Here is a 21528-nt window from a genome sequence, read left to right on the forward strand (position 1 = left end):
CACAATCCCAGTGTTGTACAGCTTCCTTCTGCGCCTTTCCGAAGCTGCCGCTCTCTCCTGCTCCCGGAGGCGAAGAAGCGGCTTCTCCGCGCAAAGATGATTGTGCCGCTCGCAGGGCTCGCCTTAGCGCGGCTTCTGCCGAAAGACGCCCGGGAGCGGCTCTTATCTCCGGAGAGCCATCGTACCTTGGTCTTTAGCGTCTTTTGTAGTCTACATCCTGGCAGAAAGCTTTTCCACTATGTCTGGCGAGGAAGAATTGTGCCAGCACAGAAAACAGCTCCCATCGTGTTCTAGACGTTCCACGGAGGTCTGCCAAATGTTTGGAAGGAAGCAAAGAAAAGTTGTCCAAAACAGCTTCCAATCGAATGTTCATGTGACTGGAAAAGTCAGGAGAGTGGTAAGGTACTGTTTTCTATCAGTTGGCAAGCTGCGCACACAATCCCAGTGTTGTACAGCTTCCTTCTGCGCCTTTCCGAAGCTGCCGCTCTCTCCGGCTCCCGGAGGCGAAGAAGCGGCTTCTTCGCGCAAAGATGATTGTGCCGCTCGCAGGGCTCGCCTTAGCGCGGCTTCTGCCGAAAGACGCCCGGGAGCGGCTCTTATCTCCGGAGAGCCATCGTACCTTGGTCTTTAGCGTCTTTTGTAGTCTACATCCTGGCAGAAAGCTTTTCCACTATGTCTGGCGAGGAAAAACTCTGCCAGCACAGAAAACAGCTCCCATCGTGTTCTAGACGGTCCACGGAGGTCTGCCAAGTGTTTGGAAGGAAGCAAAGAAAAGTTGTCCAAAACAGATTCCAATCGAATGTTCATGTGACTGGAAAAGTCAGGAGAGTGGTAAGGTACTGTTTTCTATCAGTTGGCAAGCTGCGCACACAATCCCAGTGTTGTACAGCTTCCTTCTGCGCCTTTCCGAAGCTGCCGCTCTCTCCGGCTCCCGGAGGCGAAGAAGCGGCTTCTTCGCGCAAAGACGATTGTGCCGCTCGCAGGGCTCTCCTTAGCGCGGCTTCTGCCGAAAGACGCCCGGGAGCGGCGCATATCTCCGGAGAGCATCGTACCTTGGTCTTTAGCGTCTTTTGTAGTCTTCATCTTAGCAGAAAGCTTTTCCACTATGTCTGGCGAGGAAAAACTGTGCCAGCACAGAAAACATCTCCCATCGTGTTCTAGATGTTCCACGGAGGTCTGCCAAGTGTTTGGAAGGAAGCAAAGAAAAGTTGTCCAAAACAGCTTCCAGTGGAATGTTCATGTGATTGGAAAAGTCAGGAGAGTGCGAAGGTACTGTTTTATATCAGTTGGCAAGCTGCGCACACAATCCCAGTGTTGTACAGCTTCCTTCTGCGCCTTTCCGAAGTTGCCGCTCTCTCCGGCTCCCGGAGGCGAAGAAGCGGCTTCTTCGCGCAAAGACGATTGTGCCGCTCGCAGGGCTCTCCTTAGCGCAGCTTCTGCCGAAAGACGCCCGGGAGCGGAGCTTAGCTCCGGAGAGCATCGTACCTTGGTCTTTAGCGTCTTTTGTAGTCTACATCTTGGCAGAAAGCTTTTCCACTATGTCTGGCGAGGAAAAACTGTGCCAGCACAGAAAACAGCTCCCATCGTGTTCTGGACGTTCCACGGAGGTCTGCCAAGTGTTTGGAAGGAAGCAAAGAAAAGTTGTCGAAAACAGCTTCCAGTGGAATGTTCATGTGATTGGAAAAGTCAGGAGAGTGGTAAGGTACTGTTTTCTATCAGTTGGCAAGCTGCGCACACAATCCCAGTGTTGTACAGCTTCCTTCTGCGCCTTTCCGAAGCTGCCGCTCTCTCCGGCTCCCGGAGGCGAAGAAGCGGCTTCTTCGCGCAAAGATGATTGTGCCGCTCGCAGGGCTCGCCTTAGCGCGGCTTCTGCCGAAAGACGCCCGGGAGCGGCGCTTAGCTCCGGAGAGGATCGTGCCTCCGTCTTTAGCGTCTTTTGTAGTCTTCATCTTAGCAGAAAGCTTTTCCACTATGTCTGGCGAGTAAAAACTGTGCCAGCACAGAAAACAGCTCCCATCGTGTTCTAGACGTTCCACGGAGGTCTGCCAGGTGTTTGGAGGGAAGCAAAAAAAGTTGTCCAAAACAGCTTCCAGTGGAATGTTCATGTGATTGGAAAAGTCAGGAGAGTGGTAAGGTACTGTTTTCTATCAGTTGGCAAGCTGCGCACACAATCCCAGTGTTGTACAGCTTCCTTCTGCGCCTTTCCGAAGCTGCCGCTCTCTCCGGCTCCCGGAGGCGAAGAAGCGGCTTCTTCGCGCAAAGACAATTGTGCCGCTCGCAGGGCTCGCCTTAGCGTGGCTTCTGCCGAAAGACGCCCGGGAGCAGCGCTTAGCTCCGGAGAGCATCCTACCTTGGTCTTTAGCGTCTTTTGTAGTCTACATCTTAGCAGAAAGCTTTTCCACTATGTCTGGCTAGGAAAAACTGTGCCAGCACAGAAAACATCTCCCATCGTGTTCTGGACGTTCCACGGAGGTCTGCCAAGTGTTTGGAAGGAAGCAAAGAAAAGTTGTCTAAAACAGCTTCCAGTGGGATGTTCGTGTGATTGCAAAAGTCAGGAGAGTGCTAAGGTACTGTTTTCTGTCAGTTGGCAAGCTGTGCACACAATCCCAGTGTTGTACAGCTTCCTTCTGCGCCTTTCCGAAGCTGCCGCTCTCTCCGGCTCCCGGAGGCGAAGAAGCGGCTTCTTCGCGCAAAGACGATTGTGCCGCTCGCAGGGCTCTCCTTAGCGCGGCTTCTGCCGAAAGACGCCCGGGAGCGGCGCTTAGCTCCGGAGAGCCATCGTACCTTGGTCTTTAGCGTCTTTTGTAGTCTACATCTTAGCAGAAAGCTTTTCCACTCTGTCTGGCGAGGATAAACTGTGCCAGCACAGAAAACAGCTCCCATCGTGTTCTAGACGTTCCACGGAGGTCTGCCAAGTGTTTGGAAGGAAGCAAAGAAAAGTTGTCCAAAACAGCTTCCAGAGGAATATTCATGAGATTGGAAAAGACAGGAGAGTGCTAATGTACTGTTTTCTATCAGTTGGCAAGCTGCGCACACAATCCCAGTGTTGTACAGCTTCTTTCTGCGCCTTTCAGAAGCTGCCGCTCTCTCCGGCTCCCGGAGGCGAAGAAGCGGCTTCTTCGCGCAAAGACGATTGTGCCGCTCGCAGGGCTCTCCTTCGCGCGGCTTCTGCCGAAAGACGCCCCGGAGCGGCGCTTAGCTCCGGAGAGCCATCGTACCTTGGTCTTTAGCGTCTTTTGTAGTCTTCATCTTAGCAGAAAGCTTTTCCACTATGTCTGGCGAGGAAAAACTGTGCCAGCACAGAAAACATCTCCCATCGTGTTCTAGATGTTCCACGGAGGTCTGCCAAGTGTTTGGAAGGAAGCAAAGAAAAGTTGTCCAAAACAGCTTCCAGTGGAATGTTCATGTGATTGGAAAAGTCAGGAGAGTGCGAAGGTACTGTTTTCTATCAGTTGGCAAGCTGCGCACACAATCCCAGTGTTGTACAGCTTCCTTCTGCGCCTTTCCGAAGCTGCCGCTCTCTCCGGCTCCCGGAGGCGAAGAAGCGGCTTCTTCGCGCAAAGACGATTGTGCCGCTCGCAGGGCTCTCCTTAGCGTGGCTTCTGCCGAAAGACGCCCGGGACCAGCGCTTAGCTCCGGAGAGCATCCTACCTTGGTCTTTAGCGTCTTTTGTAGTCTACATCTTATCAGAAAGCTTTTCCACTATGTCTGGCGAGGAAAAACTGTGCCAGCACAGAAAACATCTCCCATCGTGTTCTAGACGTTCCACGGAGGTCTGCCAAGTGTTTGGAAGGAAGCAAAGAAAAGTTGTCCAAAACAGCTTCCAGTGGAATGTTCATGTGATTGGAAAAGTCAGGAGAGTGGTAAGGTACTGTTTTCTGTCAGTTGGCAAGCTGCGCACACAATCGCAGTGTTGTACAGCTTCCTTCTGCGCCTTTCCGAAGCTGCCGCTCTCTCCGGCTCCCGGAGGCGAAGAAGCGGCTTCTTCGCGCAAAGACGATTGTGCCGCTCGCAGGGCTCTCCTTAGCGCGGCTTCTGCCGAAAGACACCCGGGAGCGGCGCTTAGCTCCGGAGAGCCATCGTACCTTGGTCTTTAGCGTCTTTTGTAGTCTTCATCTTAGCAGAAAGCTTTTCCACTATGTCTGGCGAGGAAAAACTGTGCCAGCACAGAAAACATCTCCCATCGTGTTCTAGATGTTCCACGGAGGTCTGCCAAGTGTTTGGAAGGAAGCAAAGAAAAGTTGTCCAAAACAGCTTCCAGTGGAATGTTCATGTGATTGGAAAAGTCAGGAGAGTGCGAAGGTACTGTTTTCTATCAGTTGGCAAGCTGCGCACACAATCCCAGTGTTGTACAGCTTCCTTCTGCGCCTTTCCGAAGCTGCCGCTCTCTCCGGCTCCCGGAGGCGAAGAAGCGGCTTCTTCGCGCAAAGACGATTGTGCCGCTCGCAGGGCTCTCCTTAGCGCGGCTTCTGCCGAAAGACACCCGGGAGCGGCGCTTAGCTCCGGAGAGCATCGTACCTTGGTCTTTAGCGTCTTTTGTAGTCTACATCTTAGCAGAAATCTTTTCGACTATGTCTGGCGAGGAAAAACTGTGCCAGCACAGAAAACAGCTCCCATCGTGTTCTGGACGTTCCACGGAGGTCTGCCAAGTGTTTGGAAGGAAGCAAAGAAAAGTTGTCCAAAACAGCTTCCAGTGGAATGTTCATGTGATTGGAAAAGTCAGGAGAGTGCGAAGGTACTGTTTTCTATCAGTTGGCAAGCTGCGCACACAATCCCAGTGTTGTACAGCTTCCTTCTGCGCCTTTCCGAAGCTGCCGCTCTCTCCGGCTCCCGGAGGCGAAGAAGCGGCTTCTTCGCGCAAAGATGATTGTGCCGCTTGCAGGGCTCGCCTTAGCGCGGCTTCTGCCGAAAGACGCCCGGGAGCGGCGCTTAGCTCCGGAGAGGATCGTGCCTCCGTCTTTAGCGTCTTTTGTAGTCTTCATCTTAGCAGAAAGCTTTTCCACTATGTCTGGCGAGTAAAAACTGTGCCTTCACAGAAAACAGCTCCCATCGTGTTCTAGACGTTCCACGGAGGTCTGCCAGGTGTTTGGAAGGAAGCAAAAAAAGTTGTCCAAAACAGCTTCCAGTGGAATGTTCATGTGATTGGAAAAGTCAGGAGAGTGCTAAGGTACTGTTTTCTATCAGTTGGCAAGCTGCGCACACAATCGCAGTGTTGTACAGCTTCCTTCTGCGCCTTTCCGAAGCTGCCGCTCTCTCCGGCTCCCGGAGGCGAAGAAGCGGCTTCTCCGCGCAAAGACGATTGTGCCGCTCGCAGGGCTCTCCTTAGCGCAGCTTCTGCCGAAAGACGCCCGGGAGAGGCGCTTAGCTCCGGAGAGCATCGTACCTTGGTCTTTAGCGTCTTTTGTAGTCTACATCTTAGCAGAAAGCTTTTCCACTATGTCTGGCTAGGAAAAACTGTGCCAGCACAGAAAACATCTCCCATCGTGTTCTAGACGTTCCACGGAGGTCTGCCAAGTGTTTGGAAGGAAGCAAAGAAAAGTTGTCTAAAACAGCTTCCAGTGGGATGTTCGTGTGATTGCAAAAGTCAGGAGAGTGGTAAGGTACTGTTTTCTGTCAGTTGGCAAGCTGTGCACACAATCCCAGTGTTGTACAGCTTCCTTCTGCGCCTTTCCGAAGCTGCCGCTCTCTCCGGCTCCCGGAGGCGAAGAAGCGGCTTCTTCGCGCAAAGACGATTGTGCCGCTCGCAGGGCTCTCCTTAGCGCGGCTTCTGCCGAAAGACGCCCGGGAGCGGCGCTTAGCTCCGGAGAGCATCGTACCTTGGTCTTTAGCGTCTTTTGTAGTCTTCATCTTTGCAGAAAGCTTTTCCACTATGTCTGGCGAGGAAAAACTGTGCCAGCACAGAAAACGTCTCCCATCGTGTTCTAGACGTTCCACGGAGGTCTGCCAAGTGTTTGGAAGGAAGCAAAAAAAGTTGTCCAAAACAGCTTCCAGTGGGATGTTCGTGTGATTGCAAAAGTCAGGAGAGTGGTAAGGTACTGTTTTCTGTCAGTTGGCAAGCTGTGCACACAATCCCAGTGTTGTACAGCTTCCTTCTGCGCCTTTCCGAAGCTGCCGCTCTCTCCGGCTCCCGGAGGCGAAGAAGCGGCTTCTTCGCGCAAAGACGATTGTGCCGCTCGCAGGGCTCTCCTTAGCGCGGCTTCTGCCGAAAGACGCCCGGGAGCGGCGCTTAGCTCCGGAGAGCATCGTACCTTGGTCTTTAGCGTCTTTTGTAGTCTACATCTTAGCAGAAAGCTTTTCCACTCTGTCTGGCGAGGATAAACTGTGCCAGCACAGAAAACAGCTCCCATCGTGTTCTAGACGTTCCACGGAGGTCTGCCAAGTGTTTGGAAGGAAGCAAAGAAAAGTTGTCCAAAACAGCTTCCAGTGGAATATTCATGAGATTGGAAAAGACAGGAGAGTGCTAAGGTACTGTTTTCTATCAGTTGGCAAGCTGCGCACACAATCCCAGTGTTGTACAGCTTCTTTCTGCGCCTTTCAGAAGCTGCCGCTCTCTCCGGCTCCCGGAGGCGAAGAAGCGGCTTCTTCGCGCAAAGACGATTGTGCCGCTCGCAGGGCTCTCCTTCGCGCGGCTTCTGCCGAAAGACACCCGGGAGCGGCGCTTAGTTCCGGAGAGCCATCGTACCTTGGTCTTTAGCGTCTTTTGTAGTCTTCATCTTAGCAGAAAGCTTTTCCACTATGTCTGGCGAGGAAAAACTGTGCCAGCACAGAAAACATCTCCCATCGTGTTCTAGATGTTCCACGGAGGTCTGCCAAGTGTTTGGAAGGAAGCAAAGAAAAGTTGTCCAAAACAGCTTCCAGTGGAATGTTCATGTGATTGGAAAAGTCAGGAGAGTGGTAAGGTACTGTTTTCTATCAGTTGGCAAGCTGCGCACACAATCCCAGTGTTGTAGAGCTTCCTTCTGCGCCTTTCCGAAGCTGCCGCTCTCTCCGGCTCCCGGAGGCGAAGAAGCGGCTTCTTCGCGCAAAGACGATTGTGCCGCTCGCAGGGCTCTCCTTAGCGTGGCTTCTGCCGAAAGACGCCCGGGAGCAGCGCTTAGCTCCGGAGAGCATCCTACCTTGGTCTTTAGCGTCTTTTGTAGTCTACATCTTAGCAGAAAGCTTTTCCACTATGTCTGGCTAGGAAAAACTGTGCCAGCACAGAAAACATCTCCCATCGTGTTCTAGACGTTCCACGGAGGTCTGCCAAGTGTTTGGAAGGAAGCAAAGAAAAGTTGTCTAAAACAGCTTCCAGTGGGATGTTCGTGTGATTGGAAAAGTCAGGAGAGTGCGAAGGTACTGTTTTCTATCAGTTGGCAAGCTGCGCACACAATCCCAGTGTTGTACGGCTTCCTTCTGCGCCTTTCCGAAGCTGCCGCTCTCTCCGGCTCCCGGAGGCGAAGAAGCGGCTTCTTTGCGCAAAGACGATTGTGCCGCTCGCAGGGCTCTCCTTAGCGCGGCTTCTGCCGAAAGACGCCCCGGAGCGGCTGTTAGCTCTGGGGGGCTCCGTACCTTCCAATTCAACTCTTAGGCTCCGCAAACCAAATGGTATACTTGCAGCAGTAGGGCGGGACTTTGAACTCGACTTTCCCCTTTTAGAGAGAATCTAATGAAAAAGTTTCACCGGAATCAGAGCAGGCTGTAAAACAAGAAAAGTGTCATGAAAATAAGCCAGCCTTATCCTCTTAGTCTTACTTGTTGTGATTGGCCAAGAATGAAATGTGTCAACTCGGTGTTCCTGGGTATCACATCAGTAACATGTACTTCAGCTGCTGTACTTCTCTCCTCAAGTTAAGAACAGAATCAAAGGAATTGTGACTCCATGGTCTCAATTCACCCTATGGTGCCGAAAGGTGCCGGAAAAGGAGTGGAAGGTGCACGGGTCAATTAACTTGAATGGCCTATGTAAATCAGCAGCCACTGATTTGCTGAAGGCTTCAACAGGTGAGTTGCCTATGTTTTTCTTGGAATTGTTTTAACCTTTGGTCATGTTTTTCTTGGGATTCTTTTACCCTTTTGCCATTAGTTCCGCCTTTGCTCTCAAGCCTTTGCTGACATTTCCAATATCTCGGTAGCCTGGAAAAGTGTTGTCTTTATTGATCCCATCGTTATTCCCTTCCAAGGGTTGTTTGCCTCAAGTCTCAGTTTTGCTGGTTTTCTGCTAGTTGATTGTCAGAGGGCAGCAGGTGTTTTGTAAGAGCAAGTACACAATGCCATAGCTTGCTTTTCTTTTGATTGGCCTGTCTAGAAAATGGAATGACTGAACATCTCTGAGAGGCTTTTCTCTCCCCATTAGGTTTCACTGGAAGGAGGGCAGATGCAAATCGTCTACCTAAAGTCTTGGCACAGAAGAAAGTAGTGGTTTGCTGCTGCATAGAGCTAGAAGCTTACAAAAGGAAGGCCTTGGGCTGAGGCCCATTACTTTGGCTAAGTAGAAAAGGAGTGTGGCAAGGTGAGGCAGCTGAATTCGAGGTAGATCAACAAGTTCTAGAAGCGTCGTGTGTTCACAGCGTGGTGCATGGTGGTTGGTTGAATTGTGTTTGTTATGGCTTAAAGCTATGGAACTGATAAAGGCCTGAGTGTTTCAAAAGCCTGGTTGTTGCAAGAAAGCAGCTCTCCTTTGCATCTGCCTGGGGACTCTGCATCACCACGGACCCTCACTGCCACTTTGCCAAGGAGATGATCAGTAGGAATGTTGCAGAACTGCTGTGTGCATCTGAATGGAATGGCAGAGAGTGAAGCACTGGACATTTCTGGCTTTAGTACAATGCTGCTGCATTGGTGCCAGTTTAGTTGGTTTTCCATCAGTGGCCTTTCTGTCTAGAAGTACACTGCCCAGAGTCTTTCTAGCATTTGATGCCATTTCCTTCCTGTTGTTTTCACACCTTCCTTCAGTTGAAAGGATGATACAACCTTTACATTTTGAAGATCCCCGTTAGGAAACACTATGCCAGAGGAGTCATCGCTCCGCTCCCTTTTCTTCTGCCTCCTTTGTCATTTTCAGAGACTCATTTCAAATTTCTGCTCATGTCAAGAAGAATACTGAGACTACTTAGCAGGGTTGACGCTCTCAGCTGCTTTCCTCTTTCCTACTGCTTCATACTGGATGTGACTTCAAGGCCTCGTTTTGTCATCTGCATTTTGCCGTCATCCAAAGCTGAATATTCCAGGCCTGTGAACACAAAAAGAACTCTTAGTCTTTTGCAAGAACTACCCCTAGGAGGATTTGTGTTCACTTTGATCTCTACAGTGTTTCAGAAAAAAGGAGATTGTACTCTCTTCTTGTGTACTCTCTTCTTGTGTACTCTCTTCTTGTGCTCTCATTTCCATCTCTCTGCCTTGCATGCCCTAGTTAATCTACCGGCATGACTCATTTGGCATCATCTCACGGTGCAAATTCTGCATAGTTTCATGTCCTTACAAATGCCAGTTGCCAAGGAGCCTATCTAACCATTCAAGGGGCAAAGAATTGTAGGGCTGGCAAGTTCAGGTGCTGAAACTGTAAGTCATGCCATATCAAAGTGACAGAGCAAATCAATTGATCTAGGACTTTCAGCTGGACACCTCTGAGAACAGCAGCTTGTCAGCAATGACACAGCCATCTTCCTAGCTGTATTCCAGAAAGAGGAAAGGGACACCCTCAATGGCTAATATGTTTGGCATGAGAAAACAGCAAGAAATGTACCGCAAAATACTTGAGTCAGATCAAGTGCGTTTCTCTAGTGAGAATTTTGCACTTGTTCTTTCTTGTCTGTGCCTTTACTTTTCACAGAAGACAGGGGAGCATTTCATTAGTACTGTTCTTTTGTTTTCTTTTGTTGGCCTCCCTCTTTCCACCTGCAATTAACAAATTTGCCTTTCTTTCCTGGCTTCTCTTTCTTTACTTCTACAAGTTGACATGAGGTCATCCAACCTTATCATCAATGTTCTCAGACAGTGGAGAGAAGTAGAAGGTACAGCTAAATGGATAAAAGAAACCCACAAAAATAGACAGGTTTTGACAGTCTTCTGTGAGAACATTAGGACACAAGATGTCTTTGAACTGAGTAATGCTCTATTGATTTAACTTTTAGTCCACTGGTTACTATTATTACACGTGTTTGGCCTTTAGTACAGAGCCTTGGAACTAATCCAGGCCAATACTTTGGCTAATTTTCTTTTATTTCTAGTGAGGACTTTGTTTCTTAAGGAATAGTGCAGAGAAAGAGCGTCCACGGTACAGTTACGGGTCATAAATTCTGGTACAATTTGTGCTGGTAATAGGTCTAGGAAAGAAAGGTTTGACATCTTTTTTGACTTTCAAATGGAACCATGATTTGAAAAACCTAAGAGTTGCGGTTCCCCCCCCACCCCACACCCCAAGTACTTCTCTTTGCAATGTTACTCAGGGATTACACATAAAAGCCCACCCTGTAAAATACGGTGCAGATACTTTGCAAGAAGTGCAGCTTAGCAGCTAGAGATGATAACGTGGCTTAAATAACATTGCTTCTGCAGTGATGGAAACTCTGTCTACGCAGACATACTCAACAAAGGTTACGATGGCTTAGCTCCTGTGCTCAAGTTAAGGTGCATTTTAGAACTTCCCAAGAAGGTGAATTCAACCTCCTTCATTGCTCTCTGCTGGAGTCCCAAGAGAATTTCAGTCTGCTTTTTGTCATTTACAGCTGTCACTGCTTAGCTCTTGAACATGAGACTCCCTCATGACTGATGCAAGTTGTCTAGTTAAGAGCGGGTGAAAGACATGGTCTTGCTCTAGAAGGAGATGAGAAGGTTTCTGCAGTCTTTGTCATCTCTACTGCTTGTGATTTCTAGACAAAACCAGTGGGAAGTTTTCTGAAGGCAGTCCAGAAGCTGGCAATATGGACAGCTTACAGCCCAACACTTGCTGCAGTGCAACCATGGTGACACCAGAAAGGACTTCAAAAATTTAAAAGGGCAAACAAAGCAGTTGGAAGGAAAAGAACATGAACCATTATTCCATTTTTCTAATCTAGCTTTCTTTCAATCATCATTTTTGTGCAGTTTCGCGGCTTGTGTTGGTATCCCTCCAAAGGAATCTGAGACAGAGTAAGCTTTTTAATGGAGTAGACGTGAGAAACGCAGACCAAGTTGCCTTTTTTGCCATCAAATACCAGTTATGCTTGAACTACCCTTTGCTTAAGGTGCTTAGCTTACACTAAGAATTGATTAAGCACATTTTGATGTGAGCAAATTTTACTGTCATGACTGAGTAAAATTTGCTGTCACTCAGAATTTTACTGTCGTCTGAATAGCAATGTTTGTGTCGAAATAGTATTTTGTCTCCTGTATCTGCAGCAGGTAAGCCTTTTGCTGTCAGCAGTGCTGCTTAACCTTTGATGTCATATCCCTCTTCATATCCATCTTCTGCTTAAGGCTTATTAATCTACTTTAGAATTGGCACGTGGAAGAAAACTACTTTTCCTTTTTGAAAGCTAATGTCATTTGACCTACTTACAGCAAATAATTCATTAATTGCAAGTCCCCAGCTAGCATCTTTTCGGCATATTCTAACCTTCTAAAGAAGTAACAAAAGCACTCTCCAATACTTGACTTTCTTAAGCACACAAAATGCTTCCCTCCTTTGCAGTTGGCATCTCTAAAATGAACCACACGTCTGCAGTATTTTAACATGCGCCATATTTAGCCAAGTCATTCATAACAAACAAAAAGCAGTCCCTTCAATTCAGAAATAGTTTTCAATTGTTCTTGAATATACAAAACATACCCTTACCGTACGCATTGCATGCAGATTTAATGGTCGTGAAAGCAAACCCTATGTTTCTCTTGTGATAGAAGGGTTTTCCACAGTTTTCCACAATTGTTCTTGGCACAGTTTTCTACTGATGTGACTGTTAGGAAACTTGAAGGTACTTCTAAGGTACTGTAGGAAGCAGAAAAGGAGGAGAGGCTGTGCCTTATTTCTGGCTTCCTTTGGTTTTCTTTTTGGTTTTCTTCCTCTTGCTCTTTTTCATGTCACCTTTCTAGATATTGTGATTTAGATTGGTAGTTTACTAAGCTGTGTTTTCTGTCGGCAATTCTTGTAAATTCCGAAAGGAACCCAACTGGTGAATAGGCACCTTGTTATGATTTGCTAGCTGCATAGAAAATCTTCCTGCTGCTCTAAAATGCTTTCTTTTATTTGACAGGCATTTTTATCACCATTCAAATGAAAAGAGAACGGTTCCTCTAGCCACTGCTTTTGTATTGGATTCAGTTCAGTGTTCGCTAACGGTGCAAAAAAGTCCTGCTGGAAGAAAGGATCTGCCTAGAAATTGACCAAGACACGTGCTACATGGGTCTTGGAAATGTCTGAAGTTTCTCTACCTTTCTGGCAGTCTGTCTTCACAGCAAGACTTGAGGAGGGCTTTTGCTAGCATTTCTTTGACAGAAAGCAAGAACAAAGCAAGCAAAATGGAGCAGCAAAAGAAGATAGCAGCAAAAGGCACATTATCCCCTCTGTTATTCATGCATCGATGGAGTATACCATCTATGCATACTAATAAATGGGGACTCCAGACAAAGGAGCAAATGCAGATGAATTTCAGGGAAGGAAATTAGTGGAGAGCTAACTGCAGTCCCTCGACTTCACAAGAAATGGTGTCCGGTAATCCCAACCGGAAAGAAATAGAACTCCATTTTCAAATGGGTTGCCATCTATGGTCCTCTCTTCTTCCTGTATGAAGGAACTGTGTTTTGAACCAATCTTCAAGATGGGATGGCTAAAGACCTTAGATGCCTCCAATTTTATTTTATTTTTTTTTTCCAGAAGCAACTGTCTCAAAACCTCTTTAAAGCTGACTTTTTCCCTTAAGATGCCATCATTTAAAAGAGCACCTTTTCATTTAACAGGGTATTTCAAACATCATTTACGAATTTAGACTAAAAGTAACACTTTTCCTAGTAGTCTTTCATTTTTTGCAGCTCAGTGCTAACATAGGCAGCAAAGAAGAGAACAGGCCACAGCTCTTTCTGGAGCATCTTGAACAAATGCCCTTGCTTATGTTCTAATCATTCACTTCACCAAAATACCTAATGATGAAGAAAAGGTTGTTTACATGGCAATGAATGGGTGTGATTTCTCAAGCAGAATTTGTATCACGTAGATGATACTTGGCAAAGAGCAAATGAAGGGGTTTTCTTCAGCTCTCAGACTGATGTTACGTGTGGGTAATTAAAAGAAAGGATAACAAGAAGGATATTTTTAACATGTGAATTTAATTACACCCCTACCATGGGCATCTGAATCTTATGAATAGACAGTGTCTGATTTAGAAAAAAAAAAGAATTTTCACAGTTGAAAGAAATAAATCATAAACCCTTTGCTGATGGAATGTAGCCTATTCATTGGTTGAAATGAAGCAGGTAGACAGGACATATGAAATATTGGTTTTGTGGACCAAACATTTATTTCTAAAGTGATGCTGACAGATGGTGAACTCACCAACTTAGATATTGCCAGTAGACAAGGTTGCATAACTTGCTCCATCAAGTTCTGCCTTGGAATCATCATCCAAGGGGATTTTCCCTGCATCTGTGAAAGTGTGCCTACCTTTTTCACAATATTTTTGCAGCAGCATTGTTAGGCCTGATCAGCTGGTATGGAGGGTGAATTAGCAGCAGCAGCAAGGTGACTGGCCAGGACAATTTGCTTCAATGGATTTTGATCTCCTGGATATTTTGAAGATCTGCTTCAGCCCGGTTTGTCAAACACCACCTTTAAAGGGTGCTAAACAATTGTTCAGGCTGGCTCCTGAAATTCTTTGATATGCAGGATGGTTCCCAGACCAAGGGTGGCACCAGTGCCAAGTCGGGCTGGTTTGATAGTACCAAGTGGCTCCTGCAATCTGCCACCCCGAAGCGGGGCAGGTGAGTTTGGTTTGCCTGGGAAAAGGGCTGTGGTTTGTGTCTGGGGGCCTGTGGCCGAGAGTGGCCTGCTGGCTCCTGAAAATCCACGATACGCAGGATGGTTCCCAGACCCAAGGTGGCACCAGTGCCAAGTCGGGCTGGTTTGATAGTACCAAGTGGCTCCTGCAATCTGCCACCCCGAAGCGGGGCAGGTGAGTTTGGTTTGCCTGGGAAAAGGGCCGAGGTTTGTGTTCGGGGGCCTGTGGCCGAGAGTGGCCTGCTGGCTCCTGAAAATCCACGATACGCAGGATGGTTCCCAGACCCAAGGTGGCACCAGTGCCAAGTCGGGCTGGTTTGATAGTACCAAGTGGCTCCTGCAATCTGCCATGATCACGTGAAGAAATACTTTCTGGTGTCCGTACTGGGCCATATGCTCTTTCTTCTCTCCCTCAACTTCTCCATCACCTCTCATCTGTTTCACATGTGCTATCTTCAAGGTCCACAGGCTACTTTTCACAGAATCTTCAGGCCTGATGCAGTAAGAATGATGAATAGAACAGAGCTGGGATCAATTTTCCAGTTTGGATAAAATGCATTCTGCACACAAATTGAAGGAGAAGGTGCTGCCCCGATGCCCAGAAAAACTTTTTCACTACTACTAGTGTTCTACGTCAACCGCAACTTAGTCTGAAAGAAAAGCTTTTTCTCTGAGAGCATCTGAGAGGTTTGCATCTAGCACTGATATCTGACATATGCAATTTTGAATAGGAGAGGAACAAGAAAATGGCAAGAAGTTTTTAATTGTACTGGTTTCAATTTTAATTTCCGTGCGCTTTTTCAAAACTTGTCAGCTCAAATGCCCATCCAGATCTTTTAGTCATCTGTAAGTCAGTATTCATATAAAATGTGCTTCAAATCAAAAGAATTTCAAATTTGCATTCCAAGTTTCTATGCCTACATTTATGATTTCCTACACGTATTAGATGAAAGGAAGGCCTTTTTTACTGTGGGAGTGCTGGAACACTGGAACAGGTTGCCCAGAGAAGTTGTGGGTGTCCCATCCCTGCAAGTATTCAAGGTCAGCTTGGACGGGGCTTGGAGCAGCAACAAAGGAGAAGCTTGATGGTAGAGAAACAAAGTTGGACTATAGAAGAAACTGGGATTGATTGAAGTATAGGAGCAAGTTTTCTCTCAGCTCTTGGGGTAAATTCAAAGTTGTACAAAATGACATTTATCTGTGATTTTCACTACTGTAACAGAAAGGTTCATGAAAACTGTACAGAAGATTGCAAATTTTAAAAGAGATAAGAATTACAGCATAAAATCCATGGGATGGGTTACAAGATGAGACACTCTCTAAGAGAAAATCTCTGTGTTTCAGCACTTCATCATGGTAAGATTTCATGAAGTGCCAAAGAAGGCGGCAAAATATCATTCAGGACATTATTTACTGGAGTTCAGCCTGGCCATTAGTAGGAACTGGGTTTGACCATCATGTAGATACACCACACACACTTTCCCTTCACTGAAAAATGACTGTTTACAACGAAGAAGCAATTGACGATCAAAATTGATTGAAAGCATCTTAAACATGTCAAGTATTTCATTGTAGATGATCTGTGATCCAAATGCTTCTTCCACCTTCGAGAGGGACAGAACAATTCTTCCATATCATGATGGTTTAAAATTGTATCAACCAATGTTTTCTGCTGAAAAGATATCATCTATTTTTTTCCATTTTTCAAAGAAAATATTCCTAGACGTACAACAGGTGAGAACTAAGTAATTTTAAAGAAACAAATGAAATGAATGTAAATAGAATGAAATGAAAAGCTGTGTTTTAAATAGGAGCTAAATATGAAACAGAATTTCTGTACCAGGCATTTGAATTACTGCACCAGCTCTTTTGCCCATCAAGAGAGGCATTTAGCATTTCAGTCTTTTCCAAGGTGTTCATGATCTGCTGTGCTGATCTCTGTGTGTGCCTAGGTGTGTGTGGAAGGGGGGACATGTGAAGGGGACTGTGTATGTTTGCTTAACAATTGTTATGGCAGATTCATGCCTCAGCTCCACATTTTGTTTTAGAAAGGTCACACAGAGTGGATATGAAGTTTACTATCAACAAGAGATCAATTCCCAAATCATCCATTTGACTCTACCTTATAAATCATGTGCTTTGTTGCATATTTTATCAAATCGACTTTCAAGCCAGATGGAGGAAGGAGGATGTGGGAATCCCTCCACCATCTTGCAACTTTTATGCAAGTAGGTTTTCAAGAAAATCATCATTTCTCTTGGAAATACGTCTGGAACAGGCATGATGGTAGTGTCAACCTGTTGGAGTTTCTGTTGCTGGGAGAAGTTGTACAAAAGGATTGGTTTTTACATTGACCAGTTACTGAATCAAGCGCAGGAATACCTTGGAAATTCAACTGGGGCTTCCTTTTCCCAGCAGACTACTTCTAGAACGAGCTTGTCCACTGAAGCTGACTCTTTTGCTCTCTTTTTGTTTCTTTCCTATTTTCTTGGCTTCTTTGCCACTATCTAGACAATTTTGGAACTTTTCTCCCAACTAAAATGGTTTCAATAGTCTGATTGTGATCATACATTTTTACCAGGAATTTTTAAAATCTTTCCTCGAGTTAAGAAAGTCAAGGACTTAGGTCTTTTTCTTCCCTTATCAATATTGCAATGAAATTGATAAATAAAGACCAACTCTTTCTTTTTGTTTTTAACCCAAGTAGATAATTCCCATCCATTCATCCATTTGGTGGACCAATAGTTGTCACTTCTTAACAACAGACATTCTGTGACTATGTTGACAGCACTTTGGGTGAAGATCCTAACTGGTCTTAGATACACTTAGGGAGAAATTTGCTCAGCCAGTGTCAGTCTTAAGCATGCGTATCAGAAGATCTTTCTAGAGCTGGGAATTTTCCCATGAAAGGGATTCAGTTAGGGAAGAGACACTTGCCCCAGAGTTTTACATTCTTCTTGAACACCGCTTTAGGAACTTAGATCCCATGTCCATTTGGTTCTCTGTCGGCACAGAACTTTGTCATGCCAGTGCTTGAAATGCATCTCGAAGAGAATTCACTAGCACAGAATGAATGAGAGTGGAAGGGGTTGGTGGGGCTAACCAGGCCCAACCGCCCTGCTTAAACCAGGATACCTAGAGCCTCTTGCCCAAGATTCTATCTGGGTGTACTTTGAATGTCTTCAAAGATCCTGGCTCCACAATCTTTCTGGGCAGTCTGTGCCGTGGTTCAGTCAGCCTCACAGTAAAGAATCATTTGCTGATGTTCAAAGGCAATCTCCTGTATTTCAGTGTGTGCCCACTGCCTCTTGTCTTTTCACTCAGCATCACTGAAAAGACACTGGTTCCCTCCCCTTTGCACTATTGCTTCCGGTATGTATGTGTGCTGCCATGTAGAGATATGTCAAAAACCTCCCTGAAGCCCAGGCAGACAATATTCCCTTCATCTACCAGTCAAGTTGATTCATCAGAGGAGTTTAAACAGATGTTCAGCATGAAATTCCCCTGGAAAACCATGCTAACGACATTATTTTGTCGTCTATCACGTGCCCGGCATGGTTATCTAGGAAGAGCTGCTTCGTCAACTTCCTGGGGATAAAAAAGAAGCTGGCTGGTTTGTACTTTTCCGAGTCCTCCTCATTGCCTTTTGTGAAGATGGGAGTCATTTGCTTTCAGCCAGTCCTTAGTCTCTCTTGTCGTCTACATCTTAGCAGAAAGCTTTTCCACTATGTCTGGCGAGGAAAAACTGTGCCAGCACAGAAAACATCTCCCATCGTGTTCTAGACGTTCCACGGAGGTCTGCCAAGTGTTTGGAAGGTAGCAAAGAAAAGTTGTCCAAAACAACTTCAAATCGAATGTTCATGTGATTGGAAAAGTCAGGAGAGTGCGAAGGTACTGTTTTCTATCAGTTGGCAAGCTGCGCACACAATCCCAGTGTTGTACAGCTTCCTTCTGCGCCTTTCCGAAGCTGCCGCTCTCTCAGGCTCCCGGAGGCGAAGAAGCGGCTTCTTCGCGCAAAGACGATTGTGCCGCTCGCAGGGCTCTCCTTAGCGCCGCTTCTGCCGAAAGACGCCCGGGAGCGGCGCTTAGCTCCGGAGAGCATCGTACCTTGGTCTTTAGCCTCTCTTGTCGTCTACCTCTTAGAAGAAAGCTTTTCCACTATGTCTGGCTAGGAAAAACTGTGCCAGCACAGAAAACATCTCCCATCGTGTTCTAGACGTTCCACGGAGGTCTGCCAAGTGTTTGGAAGGAAGCAAAGAAAAGTTGTCCAAAACAGCTTCCAGTGGAATGTTCATGTGATTGGAAAAGTCAGGAGAGTGGTAATGTACCGTTTTCAGTCAGTTGGCAAGCTGCGCACACAATCCCAGTGTTGTACAGCTTCCTTCTGCGCCTTTCCGAAGCTGCCGCTCTTTCCGGCTCCCGGAGGCGAAGAAGCGGCTTCTTCGCGCAAAGACGATTGTGCCGCTCGCAGGGCTCTCCTTAGCGCGGCTTCTGCCGAAAGACGCCCGGGAGCGGCGCTTAGCTCCGGAGAGCATCCTACCTTGGTCTTTGGTGTCCTTTGTAGTCTACATCTTAGCAGAAAGCTTTTCCACTATGTCTGGCTAGGAAAAACTGTGCCAGCACAGGAAACAGCTCCCATCGTGTTCTAGACGTTCCACGGAGGTCTGCCAAGTGTTTGGAAGGAAGCAAAGAAAAGTTGTCCAAAATAGATTCCAGTCGAATGTTCATGTGATTGGAAAAGTCAGGAGAGTGCGAAGGTACTGTTTTCTATCAGTTGGCAAGCTGCGCACACAATCCCAGTGTTGTACAGCTTCCTTCTGCGCCTTTCCGAAGCTGCCGCTCTCTCCGGCTCCCGGAGGCGAAGAAGCGGCTTCTTCGCGCAAAGACGATTGTGCCGCTCGCAGGGCTCTCCTTAGCGCGGCTTCTGCCGAAAGATGTCCGGGAGCGGCGCTTAGCTCCGGAGAGCATCCTACCTTGGTCTTTAGCCTCTCTTGTTGTCTACCTCTTAGAAGAAAGCTTTTCCACTATGTCTGGCTAGGAAATACTGTGCCAGCACAGAAAACATCTCCCATCATGTGCTAGACGTTCCACGGAGGTCTGACAAGTGTTTGGAAGGAAGCAAAGAAAAGTTGTCCAAAACAGCTTCCAGTGGAATGTTCATGTGATTGGAAAAGTCAGGAGAGTGGTAATGTACCGTTTCCAGTCAGTTGGCAAGCTGCGCACACAATCCCAGTGTTGTACAGCTTCCTTCTGCGCCTTTCCGAAGCTGCCGCTCTCTCCGGCTCCCGGAGGTGAAGAAGCGGTTTCTTCGCGCAAAGACGATTGTGCCGCTTGCAGGGCTCTCCTTAGCGCCGCTTCTGCCGAAAGACGCCCGGGAGCGGCGCTTAGCTCCGGAGAGCATCGTACCTTGGTCTTTGGTGTCCTTTGTAGTCTACATCTTAGCAGAAAGCTTTTCCACTATGTCTGGCTAGGAAATACTGTGCCAGCACAGAAAACAGCTCCCATCGTGTTCTAGACGTTCCACGGAGGTCTGCCAAGTGTTTGGAAGGAAGCAAAGAAAATTGTCCAAAAAAGCTTCCTGTCAAATGTGCATGTGATTGGAAAAGTCAGGAGAGTGCGAAGGTACTGTTTTCTATCAGTTGGCAAGCTGCGCACACAATCCCAGTGTTGTACGGCTTCCTTCTGCGCCTTTCCGAAGCTGCCGCTCTCTCCGGCTCCCGGAGGCGAAGAAGCGGCTTCCTTGCGCAAAGACGATTGTGCCGCTCGCAGGGCTCTCCTTAGCGCGGCTTCTGCCGAAAGACGCCCCGGAGCGGCTGTTAGCTCTGGGGGGCTCCGTACCTTCCAATTCAACTCTTAGGCTCCGCAAACCAAATGGTATACTTGCAGCAGTAGGGCGGGACTTTGAACTCGACTTTCCCCTTTTAGAGAGAATCTAATGAAAAAGTTTCACCGGAATCAGAGCAGGCTGTAAAACAAGAAAAGTGTCATGAAAATAAGCCAGCCTTATCCTCTTAGTCTTACTTGTTGTGATTGGCCAAGAATGAAATGTGTCAACTCGGTGTTCCTGGGTATCACATCAGTAACATGTACTTCAGCTGCTGTACTTCTCTCCTCAAGTTAAGAACAGAATCCAAGGAATTGTGACTCCATGGTCTCAATTCACCCTATGGTGCCGAAAGGTGCCGGAAAAGGAGTGGAAGGTGCACGGGTCAATTAACTTGAATGGCCTATGTAAATCAGCAGCCACTGATTTCCTGAAGGCTTCAACAGGTGAGTTGCCTATGTTTTTCTTGGAATTGTTTTAACCTTTGGTCATGTTTTTCTTGGGATTCTTTTACCCTTTCGCCATTAGTTCCGCCTTTGCTCTCAAGCCTTTGCTGACATTTCCAATATCTCGGTAGCCTGGAAAAGTGTTGTCTTTATTGATCCCATCGTTATTCCCTTCCAAGGGTTGTTTGCCTCAAGTCTCAGTTTTGCTGGTTTTCTGCTAGTTGATTGTCAGAGGGCAGCAGGTGTTTTGTAAGAGCAAGTACACAATGCCATAGCTTGCTTTTCTTTTGATTGGCCTGTCTAGAAAATGGAATGACTGAACATCTCTGAGAGGCTTTTCTCTCCCCATTAGGTTTCACTGGAAGGAGGGCAGATGCAAATCGTCTACCTAAAGTCTTGGCACAGAAGAAAGTAGTGGTTTGCTGCTGCATAGAGCTAGAAGCTTACAAAAGGAAGGCCTTGGGCTGAGGCCCATTACTTTGGCTAAGTAGAAAAGGAGTGTGGCAAGGTGAGGCAGCTGAATTCGAGGTAGATCAACAAGTTCTAGAAGCGTCGTGTGTTCACAGCGTGGTGCATGGTGGTTGGTTGAATTGTGTTTGTTATGGCTTAAAGCTATGGAACTGATAAAGGCCTGAGTGTTTCAAAAGCCTGGTTGTTGCAAGAAAGCAGCTCTCCTTTGCATCTGCCTGGGGACTCTGCATCACCACGGACCCTCACTGCCACTTTGCCAAGGAGATGATCAGTAGGCATGTTGCAGAACTGCTGTGTGCATCTGAATGGAATGGCAGAGAGTGAAGCACTGGACATTTCTGGCTTTAGTACAATGCTGCTGCATTGGTGCCAGTTTAGTTGGTTTTCCATCAGTGGCCTTTCTGTCTAGAAGTACACTGCCCAGAGTCTTTCTAGCATTTGATGCCATTTCCTTCCTGTTGTTTTCACACCTTCCTTCAGTTGAAAGGATGATACAACCTTTACATTTTGAAGATCCCCGTTAGGAAACACTATGCCAGAGGAGTCATCGCTCCGCTCCCTTTTCTTCTGCCTCCTTTGTCATTTTCAGAGACTCATTTCAAATTTCTGCTCATGTCAAGAAGAATACTGAGACTACTTAGCAGGGTTGACGCTCTCAGCTGCTTTCCTCTTTCCTACTGCTTCATACTGGATGTGACTTCAAGGCCTCGTTTTGTCATCTGCATTTTGCCGTCATCCAAAGCTGAATATTCCAGGCCTGTGAACACAAAAAGAACTCTTAGTCTTTTGCAAGAACTACCCCTAGGAGGATTTGTGTTCACTTTGATCTCTACAGTGTTTCAGAA

This window comes from Ammospiza caudacuta, chromosome 2 (assembly GCF_027887145.1).
Source record: "Ammospiza caudacuta isolate bAmmCau1 chromosome 2, bAmmCau1.pri, whole genome shotgun sequence".
In the NCBI taxonomy this organism is placed as follows: Eukaryota; Metazoa; Chordata; class Aves; order Passeriformes; family Passerellidae; genus Ammospiza; species Ammospiza caudacuta.